The sequence below is a fragment of the Abramis brama genome (genome assembly GCF_963993115.1).
Source record: "Abramis brama genome assembly, chromosome: 3".
Taxonomy (NCBI): domain Eukaryota; kingdom Metazoa; phylum Chordata; class Actinopteri; order Cypriniformes; family Leuciscidae; genus Abramis; species Abramis brama.
In genome coordinates this window covers 48,540,857-48,556,296 of record NC_139965.1, presented here as the reverse complement: position 1 = coordinate 48,556,296, position 15,440 = coordinate 48,540,857, and the positions used below count along the sequence as shown (strand labels likewise).

The window sequence follows — 15,440 nt, the reverse complement described above, 5'->3', positions numbered from 1 at the left end:
TAACTACTCATCCAACAAGTACACCTGAGAACACCTATCATTACATCATGATCCCTGACACCTTAGCTGTGCAACAGTAGTTACAATTCATATCAGGAGGAACACTCAACTGCTTTGTTTTGTTTTACCTCTTCCTTCCTTCCTTTTCTTCTTTTATTAGGTAAAATGCCTGTCCGCCCCATAAGGGTCAAGGTCACAATAATAGGATTGACACACCACGCCTAATATTTGTAAGTCACCTCAAAACGAATGTGAGCCAGAGAACTCCCTGCATCATTCGAATCACAAATTGAAAGGTAAATTGGTCTAAACCTAGAACAATTTAGAAGAGAATAAAACAAACAAATCAAATTTAGTCACAAAATTAATTAATCACCGTCCCAAAACAAATTAGGATAACGTCCTAAAATTGAACTAAACTTTAGTCAACGTGATTAACTATATTGAGAGAGTGAACCTGTTTATGCCTAGGTAATCTAATGCCCTGCACCAGTAAAGTGACCAGTCATGGAGGTGTTGTCTTGTTGTTTGCTGTTTGTGTTTGCTTCCTCTACCCATTTCTCCAGCGTTCACCGATGTCTTCTACTCAACACATCGTCGACCGAAGGGGGGATATGTAACGACAATGAGAAGAAATCAACCACAGACTAATTTTCTTCCAGAAAATTAATTCAAACTCTCTACTTCCTGCCGAACAAAACAGAAGATTGGTTCAGAACGTCAAATGATCCTCATCACTCTGGCTATTTAAAAGAGCCTCCCCCAACACTAACTAAATAACTGGTCAATGGCTAGCTTTGTGGCCAACTACGGACTGGTTAAGATAAAGACAGTGTCCTCACAGTCCAGAGCCATAAGTCACCCATCCTGGCGCCACAGAGTCTGCAAAAGACCCTTCTAATGACCAAACCAACGAAAACCCCCAACTAAGAACTTTTATGAGCCCAGATAAAGGAAGAACTTGTCAATATGAGGGGGTTTTTAAAAGACAAATTGGTTCAGAAATGACACCACAGCATTCCTGACCCCTCCTCCTTAAGACCTCTGAACAGAACAAACAGTGTTCTGTCTCTTCAAACCAGAGAACTGATTCTTACCAATAAACTACATAAAATCATTTAAGAACAATTCTCAATGGACTTACAATCAAACAATCACGCAACTACATAATCCTGTGTGTTTCCACCACTTATATGCATATTCTAATAAGATATGCTTTAATCCCATATAATTCATGTAATTGTTATAATTATTAGGTGTGTGAATGACAGTGTGTACTGTTTCATATCAATGCTATCTTACGAACACAACTAGCAAGATGGCTTGAATGATATCGGTGTAATATGTTTTGATCTTCTTTTAATTAGAAATCATGTCTAAACTGTGGCCTCTGTCCTCTCTGCTTAAAAGTTAGAGAACACACCAACACTCCAGATTTACGATGAGACAAAGCCAGTGTCTAATTGGTCCGCTCTCTTCAGGAGGGGGGACAAACTTTTAGTTAAATCCTTAGACCCCAAAAACTAAGCTCTCTCTCTCGCTGCTCTCAAAGCTCTAAGCTCTCTAAGTTCCGGCAGACTAGTACCATGTAACAAACGAGCAGAAATAACCCAAATCAAGATCTGTAGAACATGGGTTAAACAGTTTCATTCAAGCCGTCTTACTACTCTCGTCTAAGTCTTCTTTTCTTTTCTAAGTCTTCCTTTATTTTCCGATTGAAAGTCTCGGTTTTAAGTTAAGTTTTGCTGCAAAGTTTCGTTCCACGATTCGCGGCTGCAACGCACGCTTTCAACTTCAAAGACTCATTCAACCATCAGCAACCGCCAGCCACACGTGACTGGTTCTCGCCCCATCTATCCATGCACAAGGAGACCACAGCCGACGAACGAACCCGGGGGAACCCTCTGTTACGCAACGAAGGGAATTCCCAAAAAGGAACGAGAAGACAAGCAAGTAACCTCCAGACTGAAAGCTAAACTGGTGTATTTATATAACTTTAATAACCTGCCTAAAACGATAGAAGGGTTAAATTAATGTTTGATGGTTCGTTCAGGTCATGTCTAAGTGCATTATGGAATCGTGAGATTTCATCCTTTCACTCTTAAACCCACTCTTTCCTCACTCTCTTCCTTTCTGCAACTCGTATGAATGTGTGTGTGTGTGTGTGCGTGTGTGTGTGTTTGTGTTAGACATTAGCTGTACGTGTTAGTATATAATCAATAAAGTATTGTTTGTATTTGAAAAGAGATTGCTTGTGTATGTGCTTATCAAATTTTATTGTCTTGAACTTCGATCAAAAGTTACCTATGCTGTTACCCTATTTCTTAATTTACTGTTAGGGGGTTATTCTTTCTTGGCCAGGAAGATATTATATTTCCTAGAGTTAATAATTGTTTATGCTTTCTGTTCATTGGATGAACTGATAAATTATCATATTATTGATTCTGTTACAGTAAATAATTGAAAATAATTAAATTATTAATTATTGATCATAATTCGTTATGAATAATAATTAATAATATTTATACGTGGGCGTATAAACGCTACATTTTTTTAGTTCCTTCATCCGAGCCTCTGAAGAACCAGTGGGTTATGTGAATTTCTGATGTGTAATTGTTCAAGTTAAGACAGATAATCTTTCTCTCAAAGTCGTTCAATACTGTTTATGCATCAGTAAATCAAGCCAGTGACTAAACGATCAACTTCACGTCGTTTCTCTTAGTAGGATGAAAATAATCTTACTTAAACTGTGTTTAATATACAGATAGCGATCAAAGAACAATCCATTTCCAGTCACCCAAGCTGTCAATCACACAGCGCGAGTTTATCTGGTCTTGCCAAAACTCGTTATGAAATCAATGACGCTGTTACACTGCACAACGAAGCTCTTACTGTACGTACATCATGTTTGCATTGGTGAAATCATTAGTGAGAGTGCAGAAACTGCAATGATAAGATCTTCATTCACATGATCAATAGGCTTACACTGAAGTCTCACAGCAGCCAATCACAGCAGTGGGCGTTTACACTGAAGTGTCACAGCAGACACGCCCCTTCAAACAGAGTGTTCAAATCAGAGGCTAAAATCAGGCTAGGAAAAATTTCTAAAATTATAACAAATAATTTATTTTATTTCTAAATTATAACAAATTTTGATCTAAAAAAACATACTAACATTATAAGGGAACCCCAGGAAACATTCTAAAATAATAAAATAATCCATGCAATGGCACCTTTAAACTTGCTGTCTCATCTTTGGACCCTGCATGTAATCACATTTAACACATATCTAATATTAAACACATTTCTTACTTATTAAACTTCATATGAAATGTATGCCAAAAATGTGTGTAATATATCACAAACAAAACAACTTGAATTATTCTGTTTATATGTTCACTTGAACTCTACCAACATCTAGCTTTAAAATGAATCGCCACCCTGGGTCACATAACCATAAATGATCAAATAACTTCCTTGAAGTGATCATCATGTGTAGCCTTTGCTAACAGACTTGTGGAAGGGCCCTTCATGAAGGGATTCAATTATTCACTTTAATTTGGAAAGTCCCAACAAATGGTGTCCCCTTCCCGGAGTGCCCTTCAAGGGAACGAAAATGCTGTTTGAAATTTGCCTACTTTCACTACAGACTGTGATGTCAAAGACAGCAGACAGGGAAGTTGAAGACAGATAAAACAGTTAAACTTAAAAAACAGGTTAAATTGAATGTCAAGAACAGCAGTAGAAGGACCTGATAGAAGTCACTGATAGAGGACCTGATAGAAGTCACTGATAGTAACCGCGTTCAAGGAAAGAGCAAAGGTAAAGGCTGATTTATATTTCTGCGTCGGACCTACGCTGCTTTGGGCTATGCGTTGGTTTTCATTTATACTTCTGCGTCGTTGTCTGCGTTGACATGCAATTACACATGCAGAGGGAGCATGTGAAACCCGAGGGAGGGGTTCTAGCAGACCAATCACAGCGCTTGTGGTCCGTGTAGAATTGACGCGTTGTTACATTTTTGGAGAGGTGCACGTCAGGGTATGCCGTAGGCTACGCGTGCTACACACAGCCTATGACGTAGCTACAGCATGAGTTGGACGCAGAAGTATAAATTGGGGTTTAGACTCGATTAAAGATGAATAAGAGTGGAGGCAGATCTGTTCAAATGGCACGTCCTGAAGAACCGGATCTATTGTTCATCTCAGACATGGTGGCAAATGAATGTATTTGATCGTTCATCAGTGAGATCTCTGTAACATCTGCAAGAAATCAAGAGCGAACACAAGAAACAACAGCACATTATAGAGACAAATTCAGCAGTCAAGTGTGTGCCAAATCAGCGCTGATGATCGTCTCTGCAAAACAATGCAGACAAACACCAATGATCACAAACACAGATCACACTCGCCCATCATATGAGCATTAAGAGATCCATATTCACAGCTCCATCAAAGCCTGACGGCGCAGGCAGCCTTCAGCAGAGACAAACAGACATATTCATCTTCATCTGTCTCAAATGTTATCACAACCAAACCAACTATCACTTATTAACTGATCAATAGCCTCAAACACTGGTTCATACATGTGTACAGGCTTCTCAGAGCTGTTCGTGCATTTTGTGTGTGTGTGTGTGTGTGTGTCAGTGTTAATGTCAGTGTCAGTGTCAGTGTTGGTTGATCTTACTTTGAGGTTGCAGAACTGAAAGTCAGTGGAACATTTTCCCTCCGGAGACCTGCGAAAAAAACAAAAAAAACATTTCATATGAGAAACTATATGAAAATATACAAACAGTCATCATGATTAAACTTATGTGATTCTTTAAAATGTGTGAAAGAGAGAGATTTAACAAGAGTTTTTATTATTTATTTATTACAATTTAAAATAACTATGTCTGTGTGAATGTATTTTAAAATGTAATTTATTCCTGTGGTGCAAATCTGAATCAGCATCATTTATTCAGTCTTCACTTTCACATGATCCTTCAGAAATAATTCTAATATGCTAATTTGATGCTCAAGGAAAACGTTATTATTATCAATTATTCGTATTATTTCTTATTATTATTTTTAGGATTCTTTGATGAACAGAAAGCTCAAAAGTACAGCATTTATTTGAAACACAAGTATTTTGTAACATAATAAATGCCCGTTTTGATAAATGTAATGCATCCCTGCTAAATAAAAAGTATTTATTTATTTAAAAAAAAAGAGTCTTACAGGCCCCATAATATATACATTGTGAATCTTCATGCTGCAACAGATACAACAACAGATCTAAGTGACCACAACTGTTAAACTCTAAAAAGGGCAAAACATGGAGAAACGGCATCATTTGTGCAAACCTCATTTGAAAATTTTTGGTAACTATCCCTTTAATCACTGACATGCCACTCAGATATTTAATTGTTATGATGTTTCATTTGTATCTTGTAGAAATAAAAATATGCATAATGATAACTCATTTGAATTTCATTTGGCAGTAGTCGTACTGAAAAGCGACTCTGACATTTTAGGATAATTGTGCCGTAACATTGTTATTTTTCATTAGAAATGTTGATTATATGCTTGGAGGAACACAAAATGTGACCAGCAAACCTCAATACATGTAAATTTAGGATGAATAGAGACATTTCTCTCTGGATAGAAATTATATTGTCAGATATATCTGTGTGTGTGTCCTTAAAACTGATCCACACCTCCAACAAGAACATCAAGATTAAGGGTTTATGGCAAATTAAACTCTGACTTCAGTTTCTGTATATTTGAACTTTTAAATTTAATTTCCATTATCGACAAACATCAGGGTCAGTTAGGATGTGCTCGTGAAGTCAGGTTTTACTACACTGAGAGGCCTATTTTGGGCCCATAATGTATGTTAAAACTATACATGCAGGCTGAAATAATTATACAAAATCAAACACAATGTTTGGAAATATTTCAGATGAAAACAGATATGGTGGGTTGTGAATCAGGGAATCAATTTTTTGTTCACAAACACCTTGCAGAACCTGCAAAATGTTCATAAAAAATAAAAATAACAACAGGATTGTTTCTTTTCTTTTTTTTCCTTTTTTTTTCTTTTTTTCTTTAACTAGTACTGTCCTGAATAAGCTATTTCACATAACAGATGTTTACATTTTTTATTCCCTCTTATTTTGTTAAAATAATAATATTTTGCTGATTCTGATTGCTGATCTATGTGAAGGGTTTGTGCACTTTTGCGTCCATTTCTTTTTTCCTTTTTTTTTTTTTAACCAGAAATGAAATACAGAAAATGCAGTTCCCTTTCTAAGGCACTTGACGCTGCATCATGACACTGACTATGGGAATGCTTCTGTGTGAGCCGTGTCTAAAGTACATTTGGAAACACGCCAATTTCACTGGCCAAAGACGATAAATACAGTAGATGCCTGAAATAAACATCTCCAGCTTCTTTGTCTTCAGGAAGCCTTGTGTTTGAGTGTGTGTGTGTGCGTGTGTGTGTGTGTGTGTGTGTGTGTGTGTGTGTGTGTGTGTGTGTGTGTGTGTGTGTGTGTGTGTGTGGGGTGGGGGGGGGGGGCAAGATATATTTAAAATATATTAAAAAGATAAAATGTGTCTATTGAAATAGCATCCAGCAAACTGCTCATAATGAGGACAATCGGCTCTCTCTCTCGAAAAAAGTATTTATTAAATAAAACAAACGTAGGTAATCCACAGGTACGAAGAAACAGTGTGTTGACACGACAAAACCTGAAAACTCAACTGAGAACAAAGAAGAACTAAAATACAAAGTGATGATGACTAAATAACGAACAGGTGTGATGATTGAATGAATATCCATGACAACTACTGACTGGCAGGAAAGTAAAACAGTCCATGAAAATGAAACTAAAGACACAAATTGTTAAGCTCATTTAAATATTTACAATTAATTATAACTCATAATATATATGGTATATAATATATATATATACAGCTGAGAAAAACAAATACTTTCTTCTCAAGAGCCCAATGTGCCTATTTAATACACTTTTATTAGTCCAGCCACAGTCCATTTGAACTGCATTTGAAACCTGCATTAAACACAGTAACATTCAACGATGTGATCTCGGCACTAAATCCATTCATTTGCACATTTCAGCAGTCATGTGCTCCCCGCTGGGAATCCTATGATCCCCTGCAGCAGCTTGTCACTCAGCTTTTATAGAGAATATAATGAAAATGTCTACTCAGCTCCAGCCATTCTGCGCCAGTGGACATGTACGGTCATTACTGCAACATGTACAGTATAATCATTATTATTATTATAATCATAATCAATATACAAACTGAACAAGCACTATATTGCGTAAAAACTGTTGCAAAGATTTTTAGCATCCAAATGTCATTGTGCTGAATGTCAACCTGTAGGCCAGAAAATTTGGTGCTATATAAAGCAAAATGTATGTTTACATGCACTGATTATCATTTATGTGAATGAATCCAATCCAATTCCTGAAATATATCTTAAACTGCAAGTCAATTCAATGCAATGCATCTATTTGGAACAAAACTTCAGCACATACGTCAGTCACCTCATTCTGATCGGGCGCACCGTTTTTTAACTGTTGTACAAAAAAACAGGTTAACAAAAAGTCCTCATACGCACATTGAAGAATGGGCACATCTACAGATCAGAAAATCAAAGACATGTAGGCTCTGTGAAATTAATTTTAATTTTTAACAAATTTTATTTATTTATGGATTCCATTTTGTTTTCCAATTAAATGTTTCTGGGTTCCATTTGAATGGTTTAACTAAATTTTAATAATTGAAAATCATCTCTAATCAATTTAATTTCCATTGAATATGTTGATGTAATCAACTGAACGATTTATTACATTTTTGAACAATAACAGGGCCCTGTGACCTTTTTTTCAAAAAGTTTGTGTTTGGTGTACAGATGTACATATGTATTATAAAACACAGAGAATCTAAACAGAGGAACACATGTCATGAATGTTCATGTGATTGACTATTTTTGACTGACAAAATCCCGGCGGACGGAAACAACAACAGCTACAGTGAGTTGTTCAAAATCTTTCTTTTTAGTAAACTCTGAGCACACAAACAATGTTCTCAATGCTCGAGTTCATGTGTAGAGCCCCTGGTGATACTTCGAGCAAAGTTTCATGTTGTGTTGAGCCTTCTTAAGCCCCGTTCTCACCGCCAGCGACTTTGCCGCTGTATGTCGCTAGTCTCTGTACTGAGAGTCGCTTGTGGGCGTTCGTAGTGCTGTCGCTCTAATGTTTTTGGTAGACTGCACGTCTGGCCATATCTATACAAAATACCATCACAAGTGATATATACAACTATATCATTTTAATTTGACTACGAATTAGAATTAAAAGAATCAAAGAGTTAAAAGTAACAGTATGCTGTTGGGAGAGTGTTTTTATATTACCACAGCAGTGTTCAGTGGATTAAATTATTTAACGTTACTAGATTAACGATCGATCAATCAACAAATTAAACTCACTCATACTGTCATAAATCACTAATACGTCATTCGAATTTAACAAATAATCAATTTTCTTGTCCCTAATAGGCCTAGTCAACATAATGCAGGGGAAACTGTAAAATGAACTGCAGCAGTGCTAAAATTGCATCATAAAATTACAACACTCGAACTATAAATGTATGAATTAAACTCACTGAGACTGTCGACAGTTTATTTTCCATGGATCATTTTATTATATCCATGTATGTGGTTACAGTCAAATCATATAAAACAGTGAAATCGCCCTCAAACTCTTCTGTCTTGCCTGCACTCGAGATGATGACGTGAGCTCCACTGAAAGTATTATTTCCTATTGGATGTCTCTCTCGAAAATCGCTCCTCATTTGCATAAAGTTGAAATTTCTGAACTTTTGTCGCGTCTCGCATCGCTTGACGCCCACATTCTGTCGCCAATGGTCACTGTTGCTCGTGTCACAGGAAGTCGCTAGCGCTCCATTGAAATGAATGGGATCGTGTCGCTTAGTCGCTGCGTGTCGCTGGCAGTGTGAACAGGGCTTTAGTGTTTTAAAAATAGTGATTTTGATGCTATCATAGTCGTGCCCCTAGCACTCCCATTCAAAAGGCAATTTGACCAAAAACGATCAAACTTAAAAGTGGTGTTTCCATTCTAATTATGCTTTTAAACTAAAGTTTGCCTCGGGTAGATTAACAAAAAGACCCTAGGTTGCATTTTGGCAAGAAGCTGTTGCAGAACTGGGGGTTCCCTCAATACGTCACTCTCCAGGATTCCCCTGCGGTCAGGACAAGTAACTCAATGGACAAAATAAAGTGATGTAAAAGACCAAACTCCCACCTTATTGGAGATGTAGGCTATATTAATAGGCTACAGGCAAGCAGATGGACCAGAATCTGAAAGTTTCATGCTAAGCGATTCCCAATGAAGTACTAGCATAAAGTTGGCTTGACACTGATATGACACTGATACCTATATAAAAGGTGTGCATCATGCCTGGCACCAACATGAACACTTCACAGTTGGTTTTATGATAGTAAGTCATTCTCTTCAAATGCTATTGAAGTTAGAAACATGTGTACCAATGTCGTATGTAACTTTATAGACGGTCCCAAAATGTGTGAATATCCAGTGTCAGGCCAACTTATGCCAGTACTTCACTGGGAATCGCTTAGCGTGAAACTTTCATATTCTGGTCCATCTGCTTGCCTGTAGCCTATTAATATAGCCTACATTTCCAATAAGGTGGGAGTTTGGTCTTTTACATCACAGTATTTTGTCCATTGAGTTACTTTAAGTGTCCTGACCGCAGGGGAATCCTGGAGAGTGATGTATTGAGGGAATCACCAGTTCTGCAGCAGCTTCTCTATATAAGGCTTAACGTTTGATTTAACGTTTGATCTGTACATCAGCATTGGGGAATAACATAATCTCGGTCACGATAGAGAAACCTGTGCAAAACTTACATGTACAAAAGTAACAGTGAAGACTTTATCAGCTTTTCCATATACTGGCCCTGATAATCATCACAAATACTTACTGCTTGCTCTATTTCTGTAAATCCGTTTTTATGAATGAATGACTCTCTCACCCGTTGCTCTATATTTTTCTTCATCAACAGCCGCTTGCACCTCCTGCTGGTGAGTTCGACTAACAGCTATGGAGATTAGCAATCGGCAATCTACTGATATTCCTGCCGTTCCCAGATGTCAAATGTTGAATTTTCTGTCGAATTTGAACCACTGAATTTGTGGAAGTGAATTTGTAAAGCGAAATAAAATGGACCGAAAATTGCCTGTCAACTATTATAGGTTATATATTTTTTAACAGAATGAACATTTTGGAAGTGAAATCTGAAAGGTGAATATGGATTATTGAATTTTTAATAATGAAAACATTTGTGAATTTTGAATTGAAATATTCACAGCTTAAATATACAACCATGTTGAATTTCAGCCCATAAAAATGCAAGCCCTAAAAATACAATGCATTAAAATGCAAGCAGGGTTAATGCAATGCATATTCTTTTATTCTATTTTTTTCTTTTATTCAATGCATATTCTAAAATGAGCGGTTCAATCATAAATCTGTTCATGCTGTGGAAATACAAACCGGAAAACAGAACACAATGAGCGCAGTGCTGAAAAGGTGCGGGGCTACATAGAGGCTACCAATTGCAAGCTTTTCTGATTGCATGAAGTGTAAAATGGCAAAAAAAATAAAAAAATGAGTTAGGTTAGAGTTTGGCGTAGGATCAATCTGTTATTGGCCTTTTGAAAAAAAAAAAAAAAATAGGATAGCAAGTGAGCACAAAATTAATTCCTCTGCTGTATTTGAATTGTGTCATTGGAATGAGATTAAAAATTGTAGTTTAATTTTTTTTTTTTTTTGCATCAAATTAATATTGGGATTATATATATATTATATTTCAAAGACAATAGAAGTAATATTAACTGGGTCAAAAAGTTTAATTTCATATCAATTTAAACTATAATACATTTTTATTCATTGCAATTAACATGCAGTTAAGTCTTTTTTTAAATATATTATTCTGTAACAAACACTCTTTGTAAAGCATATGCTAAAGTGTACGTTTTTCACAAGGGCTGGTTTGTGATGTTGTGATGTTGACATGCTGTCTGATTTGAAGCTGTATTTTGTAGTGGATCCTGTTCATTATGGTGTATTTTTTTTTTTTTTTGCCAATGTCTGTCAGAAGTTCATTTGCAAACAGGAGGCATTTGACTTTCTCTTTCATTTCAGCCTTAATTTGTGCCCCTTCACAGGGAAATTAACCCCTCTTCATTTCCCATCACTGTCAAGAGCGGGTCGCTACGGAAACGGTTACTGTGGCAACAAAGGGAGGCGGTGACCGGAGACCCTCCTCCTCTGAGCTCTCCATGAGGGGCTCATTACAAAAATGGGCTCAGCCATGTTGAATTAGCACTAATTAGGATAATTACGCTAGTCTCGCTCTACTGGGGAAAATGGCTTCCGTTGAAAGTGGATGAATAAATTAGACCGAAAGCCACGTCGCTGCGGCATTTCACAATCACAAGGCATTGTGGGTGACGCAGTCAGCACCTGACTGATAAACCAGAGTTGTTTGCATTTACGCCAAACGAACGTTACAAATCACGGCTCTTTTAAAGCGTTTTACTGCAATGATGAACTCCTGTGACAGTTCCAGTAAACAAATCCAACCCAGTAATATTCCTGCGGCCGCGCAACCAGAGGACGCTGGAGGAGCTCCAGAGATGCTCTCAGAGCTTTGGCAGACCAACACATTTAGCTGGGAGCTGGATTTGTCCAAATGTTTTCTGGGCTCTGGAACGAGCATGCTGCTCGTGTATGTGTGTGTGTGTGTGTGTGTTCCACAATAAGCTTTACAATCATTTTGTTCTTAATGCCATAATGCAGCAAATAATTTGTAGAAGGCAATATGGGTGGAAATCACCTGAGACTCCACAATACAATATTATCACAGGTCTTAAGGCACTGTATGATATTATTGTGATTTTAAACATTTTGCGATATGCTGATTAATGCAATAAAATATATTGTTATATATTGCTGATTAATGCAATTATATATTGTAATGTATTACCTTTTTTCAACTGCAAATGTCCATGTGTTTTTATCTAAAAAGATAAAGTTCTCAGTCTGTTCATCTGACATCTTCCTATCCATCTCCTCTATGTCTTCCTTATTCAAAAATATGCTATGGGAATATTTTACTAATGTTATAAAAACGTTGTTTAAATGCTCTCTGAATGTTTCGTTTTTTTAAATGTTTTAAAAAAGTTTATATATATATATATATATATATATATATATATGCAAATGTTAACAGAGCATTGCATGATATCATTTTGCAAACATGGGAATGTTTCAGAGAACATATAAAAGTAGCATATGTAAAAAAATAATTAAAAATAACATTAGATGAACGTCCATCTAAAACATTTCAAGAAAAAAAGTGGGTAACACTTTATTTTAAAGTGTCCTTGTTTGTTACATGTACTGTACTTATCACAGTAGTAAGAGTAGATTATGCATAATTACATGCAACTAAACCTCAACCAAATCATAATCCTACCCTAACCCTATAGTAAGTACATGTTGTTAATTAATATAACTCAGTACTTAAATGTATAATTACACTGTAACAATGACACCTTCAAAAAAGTGTAACCAAAAAGTGTTCCATGGACGATGTATAAATAATATTTCGAGGAAATTATTAAATGCCAGATAACTTTGCAAAACTATTCTGTTCATGTTACTGTGTAAGACTGGAAAAACTGGAAGAAATGGAAGAGAGGGCAACTCTCTGAGAAAACAAAGGAAATTAACATTTAAACTCTCTCTTGTGAAGTGAGCATCATCCTAATTTACATCCATTTCCCTCTTCCCCCATTCCTTCTCATTCTCATGCTGAGATCACCAAAATTCACCCAAAAATCTATATATATGGTTTAATGTGAATAATTATCATACAGTATTATACATGTGTGGTATCATTTGAAATGTCTCAGTGTGACTGGTACAAATGTCTCATTCCCAAAGAAGTAAACCAAAAGGTAATAAAGTTATTATATAACTTGCACACAGAGGAGGGTGTGTCTTCCAAGCAAATGGCATTCTGCTACCAAAAGGTGTAAACTCTGAATGCAAATTCCCATTGCAAATGTTTCCACGTGAAAGAAGTTTCTGTCTATAAAAAGAAATGCAAATTAGCCTGTGATATCCAAGACACTGCGCATCATGTATTTTATATTGTCAGGTTCGCATCTTCTCCCTTTATTCCACAGCATTTGATAGTTTGTATTTATTATCTTTGAACTGATTATGAAATTGGCATGATACATTTACCTGACATAATACATTTTTACATTTGATTTTATTCCGACTGACTCTGAAATTGTCTTCCCAAGTATTAAATGGATTCGTATGTTACCGTAGCCTGGAAATCCAGACCTAAATCTGAAAGATTAATGGTCTGGCATCGACTAATGAAAATCGGCCAGCTCGAGGGGCGGCACCAAGCATGCATTTGAAAATCTCACTGCACGCAATTGGATAACACTACGACCAATCACAACAAGCCCCATACGCTTAGCTACCAGCGGAGCTAACTGGTAGATTAGACTCTTGCCGTATCCGGTCGGCAAAACAGCAAAAACGCCCTTCTTGCAAAGGAACGATTTGAGCGCCGTCTTCTGTTCCTCTTTTAGATAAAAAGCCAAGTCTAACTCGTTCATTGTAGCGGCCAAAGCCATTTCAAACAACTGGTGTTCATCCATAGCCATCTTGCAATGTTTACTAATGACTTCGACGTCACAGCGCTGTCGTCATCTGTTTACAGGTAGCTCGCCTCTGGCTCGCCTATATCAGATAACCCGATGTGATTGGTGCAGCTTGAATACAAAGGCATATTTAATGAGCATCATTACTCGACGCCAGAGTAAACTCGCTGAGCAAATTCAACTTGTGCTCTCGCGAGAACAGGGGTAATTTCCAGAGTAATGTTACCGCAAATTTTGCGTCAGATTAGTGACGACTAATATTTGGCACTAATTCAAGTGTACATGGTTCACAAAGACAAGAAGTGAATTTCCATTTAGAACAGCAAAAATGCTGCTTGACCAATCTAAATTTGGGTGTGTCTTACCTCTGTTTTAATTTAATGTTACTTTAGATAACTGTACGTGGGAAACCACGGCATGGCCAATCCAAAGCTTTTATAAGAGAAGTAATGTTGGTCAACTTTTATCTGTAATAGTGGCCATACCTCTGCCTGAAGTAAACGTTACTTTAAAGATACTACCAAAGTATCTTTAATTGTATAAGCGTGAATGCGAATATCTCAGGTATATAGCCAATTACCACAGTTTGATGACCAAAACTGACGAGCTTGTGATCGTGAGACCCGCGTTAAGCAGAAGGCGTGAGGACCTCAGAGCGACATAGCTTCCTAATATGAACGGGTAAAATATAAGTAAAGAGTTAAAAGGAATAATCAAATATTCGCTCACATTTAATGATGCTCGGATATCATTAAAACCTTTTTCATTTATGGAGTCAGATGAATTTAATTTAATCTTGTTGTGTTGCATGAAAGGAAAGACAGTAACATGCAGAGACCTTCACCCGTTCTATCAGAAACCGCCATTGGACCGATTTAGACGGGCTTACAACTGGAAGAACGTTTGTTCGTAACTTTGAGAGAACCTTGCCAGAACCTTAACCAAAGTTCTGAGAATGTTCCCCTGGGACACCCCTTTTGAGTTATGAAATGTAATTATGTGCTGAATCATATTTATATTACAGTCATTTTATGTTCTTAATGCCATAATGCAGCATAATGCAGCGTAATACAGGTATGTAGAAGATAGAACAGAAGACAGCATGGTGCACAACTACAATGATTGAATTGACATCCAAATTGACTCCCTAAATACAGTACACTGTACTGTACATACACTGTACTGTACATACAGTCATACTGATATCTTGTCTTACTGCAAATGATTCATCAGTGCACATTATTTGAAATAAATAACATAGATATTGTGCATTTTTAATTAAATGTTGCAATATTTATTATAAATTATTTTAGTCGTTTAACTCAGATAAACATCACAATAGGGAAGAAAAGATGATTTCAACTTCCGTTTCATGCTGACTTTAATGCAGCATGAACTGTAACATGCAGTGACAGTAGCAGCAAATTGTGTGTGTGGGTCAGGATTTACCTATGTTGGCCAAATGCTTTCTTCACAATGACAGGAAAACTGGAAATGAACTAGCAGCCAACATGAGGAAATAATAATAATAAACATACTAAATGTCATCCTAATGAAAATTTTAAAAAGTGCAGAAATGCAGTGTGTGTGTGTGTGTGTGTGAGAGAGAGAGTGTTTAGAGCTTAGAAAATAAC

At 36.7% G+C, this 15,440-nt stretch overlaps 1 protein-coding gene across 13 annotated transcripts in view; it reads right to left on the bottom strand.

Moving 5' to 3' along the window:
* Positions 1 to 15,440, bottom strand: part of LOC311079646 (receptor-type tyrosine-protein phosphatase delta) — a 687,052-nt gene that overhangs the window by 362,796 nt on the left and 308,816 nt on the right. For all 13 annotated transcript variants that reach the window (XM_084109251.1, XM_084109252.1, XM_084109253.1 and 10 more), the window contains exon 6: positions 4,687 to 4,735. The gene's annotated coding sequence lies outside the window, so the exon portion shown is untranslated. The remainder of the gene's footprint in view (positions 1 to 4,686; positions 4,736 to 15,440) is intronic.